Raw genomic sequence first — 8,649 nt, 5'->3', positions numbered from 1 at the left:
GATAAAATAGTTTAATATATAGTTTAATATACAGAAGTCACACGACTATTAATGTAAAAACCTATACAAAACTAGAGAGAGAGAGAGGTTTCGTAGGTAATTCCATTGTAATTTATTGAAAAGTGTCTGAGTTAATCTGATTGTAATCTAACCGAGGATGTCGGATGTAATCCCTTTGTAATTCATCGAGAAGTTTCGGATGTAATCCGGTTGTAATTTGTTGGGAAGTTTCGGATGTAATCCGGTTGTAATTTATCGGGAGATTTCGGACGTAATTCGGTTGTAATTTATCGGGAGATTTCGGACGTAATCCGGTTGTAATTTATCGGGGAGTTTTAGGATGTAATTTCGTTGAATAGATTAGTTTACATATCTTACAAGTTTGGTTGATATGTTTGAGGTTGACAGTCAGCTGCTGTGACTTTAATACTGTAGTGATCGCAAATGTTATGTAATCAATCAAGTCAATAAATCATATTTTTAACCTTACTTACTATATGTCAAAGTCACTTTATAAACTTACATTTAACTGTTATTATAATATAAATGTACGTGATATTAACAATATGTGCCAAACATCCTTTTATCACAAAAACATCATATCAAACCCGTGTTAACAACTGTTAACATTAATGTAAAAACATTATACTCAATTTTTTCTAATTGTATTTTACTGTATTAACTATGTCATTAGATTTACAGAACATCCACGCTAGTTAACACTTACTCCACGCTAGTTAACACTTACTATATAAAGTTTCTAAAATGAAAGGATTAATATAGTAACAGAGCTCATCAAAACGGGGAAAATATAACAAGTTATACCGTGTTTTTTTTTTAAAATAAAAACAATACAATTTTATTAGAATACCACGTAGCAGAAATGAAGTTCAGTAACTGAAACTATCTGTTGAAACAATAAAATTGTTTCCTAAGTTGATACCAGAAGACTGAATTAAACGTGATTTGAAAAGAAACTGATCTGTCCATGTATCGGATATCTTTAGTCTGTCTCGTAAACATAGGTTTTACAATAAACGACACAAGACAAGTAGTTTGGAAGGAAATTGATCACAAAATCTAATTTTATTTACGTACACCACGCTCGCTACAACACTAGTAGGAGATTTCCTGCTTCCTTCATCGTGTTTAAATAAATATCTTTCCTGAAGAAGAACAGATAACTAAATATTATTTACGTACCTCATAACGTTGAATTTGTTTTTTATAAGCTAACTGATAATTCATGAAATATGAGAATTAATTTAAATATACACAAATATTTACACATATTCTCTTCAACTTAAGCCTATTCACGATTACTCAAACCTCTAGCATTCCAACCAATACCCTCACTCGTAAATAAGAGTATGTATTTTTGGTCATTATTAGGTTTAGAGATCTATTGACTGTACTGGCCACCTGTCGACAAGATAGTCAACCAAGAATATTTTTAAACATTAAATAAATTATAAATGGGATGTTAATTAAATTGATCAGTTAAATAAGTTTCGTAAGCAGCTAACACATTCGTTATTTCTTCGTAGCACAAAATACCTCGTTTTCTATATATTTCCTCGTATTATAACAAGGACATAAGAAATACATCTTTCGTAGTATTTTAAGCTCATTAGCAGCCACGTTGCTAATATATTTCTATAGGTATATACAGACTAAATGAAGTTCATGACAAACACATGTATCGACAAAATATCGGATATGATATATACTTTGGCACTTTCTGTCTCTGCACAGGATAACCTAATAAATGAAGTTAAGATAAACAGAAATATTTACAAACCTTAACCCTGAAAATTCAACATTCGCACTCATATGACAGTTTTCTCCAGAAACCTCTAGAAACCCAAGTAACAGGTGATTCTCTGATGTCATCTGGTATTGTGAAACATCTAAACACATTAACTTAAGTCAATAGTCCAACAGAAACTGCGCTTTCATTCTCTGATGTCATCTGGTATTGTGAAACATCTAAACACATTAACTTAAGTCAATACTCCAACAGAAACTGCGCTTCCATTCTCTGATGTCATCTGGTATTGTGAAACATCTAAACACATTAACTTAAGTCAGTACTCCAACAGAAACTGCGCTTCCAAAAGATTCCGTCACTGACACTCGAGGGCAATATAAGCGTTTTGTAGCAGAACACAATAAGTGAATACATAAAACACAGATCGATTCAAAACTTGAAATAGCTGTTGATTTCCAGCCGGTTTTAACTCCTCCTCCTGAAAAGGTTTTCGAGTACAAATAACAATTGTAAACAAAAGTTAACTCAACCAGTGATTTATTTACAGTACATTAATATCAGCTACTTCTAGAAGTTGGTAGAACTTTGAATATCGACAAGCCTATCAGGTACCTCTAGAAGTTAGTAGAACTTGGAATACTGACAAGCCTATCAGGTACCTCTAGAAGTTAGTGGAACTTGGAATACCGATAAGCCTATCAGTACCTCTAGAAGTTGGTAGAACTTGGAATACTGACAAGCCTATCAGGTACCTCTAGAAGTTAGTGGAACTTGGAATACCGACAAGCCTATCAGTTACTTCTAGAAGTTAGTAGAACTTGGAATACCGATAAACCTATCAGTTACTTCTAGAAGTTAGTAGAACTTGGAATACCGACAAGCCTATCAGGTACCTCTAGAAGTTAGTGGAACTTGGAATATCGACAAGCCTATCAGGTACCTCTAGAAGTTAGTAGAACTTGGAATACCGATAAACCTATCAGTTACTTCTAGAAGTTGGTGGAACTTGGAATATCGACAAGCCTATCAGCTATCTCTAGAAGTTGGTGGAACTTGGAATATCGACAAGCCTATCAGCTATCTCTAGAAGTTGGTGGAACTTGGAATATCGACAAGCCTATCAGCTATCTCTAGAAGTTGGTGGAACTTGGAATATCGACAAGCCTATCAGTTACCTCTAGAAGTTGGTGGAACTTGGAATCCCGAAAAATCATGCTCCTTTTCGTGTTGTACATTTAATTGAGTCTTTACGTAAGGATGAACTCCAGTTCTTAAATAACCCATCATAAACTGCTGGGCTATACAAGATTTGACTAAGATAACACAAAAAATAAATTACCGTATTTTGTGTCGATGGTCACATTTTATTAAACAGTATTACTTACTTTAGTAATATTTCAAATAAATTCTTCTTTTGTGTCTTCTCATACTTTCAATAAACACTTTGTCAGATCTTTATATAATTAATTATTTAAGGGGTTATTAATAAAGATTTTGGTTAATGAGGGTTATTTTTACACAAAAGAGCACATACATACATATATATATATATTTTTAGGTGATATAGAAGAAACAACATTTGGGGCTAGTAAGTGTAGACAAGAAAGACTTAACTTTTACATTAATCTCTTTCTCTCGCCGCGCCCCCTAACTGTGTAAAAATAAATAAAATAAAGAGGTCGTTGCTGAGAATTTCGAGTCAAATTTTTTTCTAATAGTAAATGATTTATGGAAAAACTGCATTTTCTGTGTGAGAACTGTTGAAGCCTAAAAGTAACCATGAATTACGAAAATGATGTTTTAGAATGACCGAAATTTAACTTTATCGCTATATGTCGGTATATATAATATATTTATATGTCTGTATATATATATATATATGGATATAATACGTGTACATATAGATAACTGTTCATAAAAATCCCAGAAAAGCTAAAATAAAAAAAGACGATTGATTTATTTCTAAGATGCTTTAACTAGGGAAAATATCTTAAAGAAAAGGAACGTTGTAACTTTCCAGTTCTCCGTGGAGGCTTAGTTGGTGACCAGGTCAAAGGTCGAAGATCTAAAGACGTTGTAAGGAAGATGTTGCGACTGTGGATCCAGCAACATACAGAACAGAAGTCACAACGGTCACTAATGTTTTTTTCGTGTAACCAAAGAACGGTTTTACAGTTGAGGCTCCATTTGGAAATGAATGACTTATTCCTTTCTCTACAATAAAATAATAAGAACGGTTATGTGAATGAACTATTTTACCCTACGTTTGTCTACAATAAAATAATAAGAACGATTATCAGGGAAAATTGAATGAACTGTTTTACCCTACGTTTGTCTACAATAAAATAATAAGAACGATTATCAGGGAAAATTGAATGAACTGTTTTACCCTACGTTTGTCTACAGTAAAATAATAAGAACGATTATCAGGGAAAATTGAATGAACTATTTTACCCTACGTTTTCTACAATAAAATAATAAGAACGATTATGTGAATGAACTATTTTACCCTACGTTAATCTACAATAAAACAATAAGAACGATTATGTGAATGAACTATTTTACCCTACGTTAATCTACAATAAAACAATAAGAACGATTATGTGAATGAACTATTTTACCCTACGTTAATCTACAATAAAACAATAAGAACGATTATGTGAATGAACTATTTTACCCTACGTTAATCTACAATAAAACAATAAGTACGATTATCAGGGAAAAGTGAATGAATTGTTTTACCCTACGTTTGTCTACAATAAAATAATAAGAACGATTATGAGGGAAAAGTGAATGAACTGTTTTACCCTACGTTAAAATATATTGAATTACAATAATGAGAAGTAAGGAGGTTTAAAATATATTGAATTACAATAATGAGAAGTAAGGAGGTTTAAAATATATTGAATTACAATAATGAGAAGTAAGGAGGTTTAAAATATATTGAATTACAATAATGAGAAGTAAGGAGGTTTCCAAGAAATCATATTCTCTTTAAGCTTCACATTTGTTATAAGAACGTGTGTGTGAAAATAAAGAAAATTATATACGAATATTAAATCTGTTCTATCCGACGAGAAAGTGCTAGAATACGTTTGTATCCTACTTTTGTGTGTAATTCGAACTAGTTCTACATGAGAAACAGATTACTTAACCTTGTTATTCTTTATGTTACACAGAAAATTATTATAGTGTTAAGTCAGAGTGAAATAATAGAAAATTATTATAGAGTTAAGTCAGAGTGAAAGAACAGAAAATTATTATAGTGTTTAATCAGAGCGAAAGAACAGAAAATTATTATAGTGTTAAGTCAGAGTGAAAGAATAGAAAATTATTATAGAGTTAAGTCAGAGTGAAAGAACAGAAAATGATTATAGTGTTTAGTCAGAGTGAAAGAACAGAAAATTATTATAGTGTTTAATCAGAGCGAAAGAACAGTAAAGTATTATAGTGTTAAGGCAGAGTGAAAGAATAGAAAATTATTATAGAGTTAAGTCAGAGTGAAAGAACAGAAAATTATTATAGTGTTTAGTCAGAGTTCAAGAATAGAAAATTATTATAGTGTTTAATCAGAGCGAAAGAACAGTAAAGTATTATAGTGTATAGTCAGAGTGAAAGAACAGTAAAGTATTATAGTGTTAAATCAGAGTTCAAGAAGAGACAACTATTATAATGTTAAGTCAGAGTTCAAGAACAGAAAATTGTTACGGTGTTAAGTCAGAGTGAAAGAACATAATATTATTACGGTGTAAATTCAGAGCTCAACAATAGAAAATTATTATAATGTTAAGTCAGAGAGAAAGAACAGTAAGTTATTACGGTGTTAATTCAGAGTTCAAGAATATAAAATTATGATAGTGTTAAGTCAGAGTGAAAGAACAGATAATTAATACGGTGTTAAATCAGAGTTCAAGAACAGACAATTATTATAGTGTTAAATCAGAGTTCAACAATAGAAAATTATAACAGTTTTAAAACAGAGTGAAAGAACAGAAAATTATAATAGTTTTAAATCAGAGTGCAAGAATAGTAAATTATAATAGTTTTAAATCAAAGTGCAAGAATAGTAAATTATAATAGTTTTAAATCAGAGTGCAAGAATAGAAAATTATAATAGTTTTATATCAGAGTGCAAGAATAGAAAATCATAATAGTTTTATATCAGAGTGCAAGAATAGTAAATTATAATAGTTTTAAAACAGAATGAAAGAACAGAAAATTATAATAGTTTTAAATCAGAGTGCAAGAATAGTAAATTATAATAGTTTTAAATCAGAGTGCAAGAATAGAAAATCATAAAAGTTTTAAATCAGAGTGCAAAAATATAAAATTGTAATAGTTTTATATCAGAGTGCAAGAACAGAAAATCATAAAAGTTTTAAATCAGAGTGCAAGAATATAAAATTATAATAGTTTTATATCAGAGTGGAAGAACAGAAAATCATAATAGTTTTATATCAGAGTGCAAGAACAGAAAATTATAATAGTTTTAAATCAGAGTGCAAGAATATAAAATTATAAAAGTTTTAAATCAGAGTGCAAGAATATAAAATTATAATAGTTTTATATCAGAGTGCAAGAATAGAAAATCATAAAAGTTTTAAATCAGAGTGCAAGAATATAAAATTATAATAGTTTTATATCAGAGTGGAAGAACAGAAAATCATAATAGTTTTATATCAGAGTGCAAGAACAGAAAATTATAATAGTTTTATATCAGAGTGCAAGAATAGAAAATCATAAAAGTTTTAAATCAGAGTGCAAGAATATAAAATTATAATAGTTTTTAAATCAGAGTGGAAGAACAGAAAATCATAATAGTTTTATATCAGAGTGCAAGAGATATTTTTCAGTGGTCTAAAATAATTTTAGTGGTTCCGTCAGTTCTTTTCTTTAAGAACAGTAGACAGAATTTGAGAGATTAAAAGAGATGTAACTTCTTCAAGATTAAAATAATTTTTAAAGTTTTATCCACGGAGGAAATGATCAAACGAAGAAATGCCAAGCTCCAGCTGTTTTATCCAAACGAGATTGCTCTGCTCGTTACGTTATTAAACTTTCAATAAGTTATTTTTGAAGATTGAAACAAAGGTTATTTTTGTTTAATTTTTTGGGTATAATTATAATGTGTTAATGCAACTCAAAAGTCCGCACGAGGTTAGCTAGATTGTTTAGTTTCCGTTTAAGAAAATGAATCTTACCCGATAACTTTATGTTGTTTTCAGTAGAAGGAAATATACTCTCGACTCCAGGTGTTGTAGGCACAATGTCACCTGAATATATTAAAAACACAAATAAATGGAAAAAAATTAAGAAAATTTTGTCAAAAATTTACAGAAAAAGATTCAGCGGCTGTCTGGTAATTGAAGAAAAACTCAATATCCAAGACTTTTCACTTCTTCGGCGAAGCGAAGCTTTTCTAGATGGTTTATACCAACGAAACGTTTTGCCACAGGATATCTTAGGAGTTAGTTTCCCAACAGACACGGAGATTTTTCACAGAGATTTACTCGTGTTCCTTAGGCAAATAATGTTCTGAAGCTTCGTTTTCTTAGCGAGGAGAAACAGGAGTGAAGTATTTAATTTATATTATTCACGAGGACTGTATCTGATAAAATAATTCTAAAATATTATTCACGAGGACTGAATCTGATAAAATAGTTCTAAAATATTATTCAAGAAATACTATACACGATCAACTACTACAGTATTTTCAAGAGGACTGTATATGATAAACTACTACAGTATTTTCAAGAGGACTATGTATGATAAACTACTACAGTATTTTCAAGAGGACTGTATATGATAAACTACTACAGTATTTTCAAGAGAACTGTATATGATAAACTACTACACCATTTCAAGAAGACTGTATATGATAAACTACCACAGTATTTTCAAGAGGACTGTATATGATAAAGTACTACAGTATATGATAAACTACTATAGTATTTTCAAGAGGACTGTATATGATAAACTACTACAGTATTTTCAAGAGGACTGTATATGATAAACTACTACAGTATTTTCTAGAGGACTGTATATGATAAACTACTACAGTATTTTCAAGAGGACTATATATATGATAAACTACTACACTAAGAAACATATCATAAACAGTGATAGAAAAGACGTCAATACTAAGAAACATATCATAAACACTGATAGAAAAAACGTCAACACTAAGAAACATATAAACAGTGATAGAAATGACGTCAACAAGAAGAAACATATCATAAACAGTGATAGAAAAGATGTCAATACAAAGAAACACATTTTAAATGCTGATAAAACCAGGGAACAGATCAAATAGTGTGCATGGATGGAAACAAACGTTTTTCCCATTTTGTGCAAATATTTTAAATTATTAGAGAAAAAAAAACCACAAAATATCATAAGAACAATAAAGCTGAAACACAATAACGTCTAATATATAAAAACAAACTCAACCGTTGTATTCTACAATAAAACTGGAACACAATAACGTCTAATATATAAAACAAACTCAACCGTTGTAATCTATAATAAAGCTGAAACACAATAACGTCTAATATGTAAAACAAACTCAACCGTTGTATTCTACAATGAAGCTGAAACACAATAACGTCTAATATATAAAACAAACTCAACCGTTGTATTCTACAATAAAGCTGAAACACAATAACGTCTAATATATAAACCAAACTCAAACGTTGTATTCTACAATAAAGGTGAAACACAATAACGTCTAATATATAAAACAAACTCAACCGTTGTATTCTACAATAAAGCTGAAACACAATACCGTCTAATATATAAAACAAACTCAACCGTTGTATTCTACAATAAAGCTGAAACACAATACCGTCTAATATATAAAACAAACTCAACCGTTGTAT

At 30.1% G+C, this 8,649-nt stretch overlaps 1 long non-coding RNA gene across 1 annotated transcript; it reads right to left on the bottom strand.

Annotated features, from left to right (window-relative positions):
- Positions 1 to 3,709: 3,709 nt before the first annotated feature.
- Positions 3,710 to 7,045, bottom strand: LOC111089185. Its single transcript, XR_002613495.1, has 2 exons — positions 6,973 to 7,045; positions 3,710 to 3,985 (listed from the first exon to the last, which is right to left on the bottom strand). It is a non-coding gene; the product is annotated as an uncharacterized LOC111089185 (long non-coding RNA).
- Positions 7,046 to 8,649: the final 1,604 nt, after the last annotated feature.

The sequence above is a fragment of the Limulus polyphemus genome, unplaced genomic scaffold (assembly GCF_000517525.1).
Source record: "Limulus polyphemus unplaced genomic scaffold, Limulus_polyphemus-2.1.2 Scaffold5487, whole genome shotgun sequence".
Taxonomy (NCBI): Eukaryota; Metazoa; Arthropoda; class Merostomata; order Xiphosura; family Limulidae; genus Limulus; species Limulus polyphemus.
This window is presented reverse-complemented; position numbering and strand designations above follow the sequence as displayed.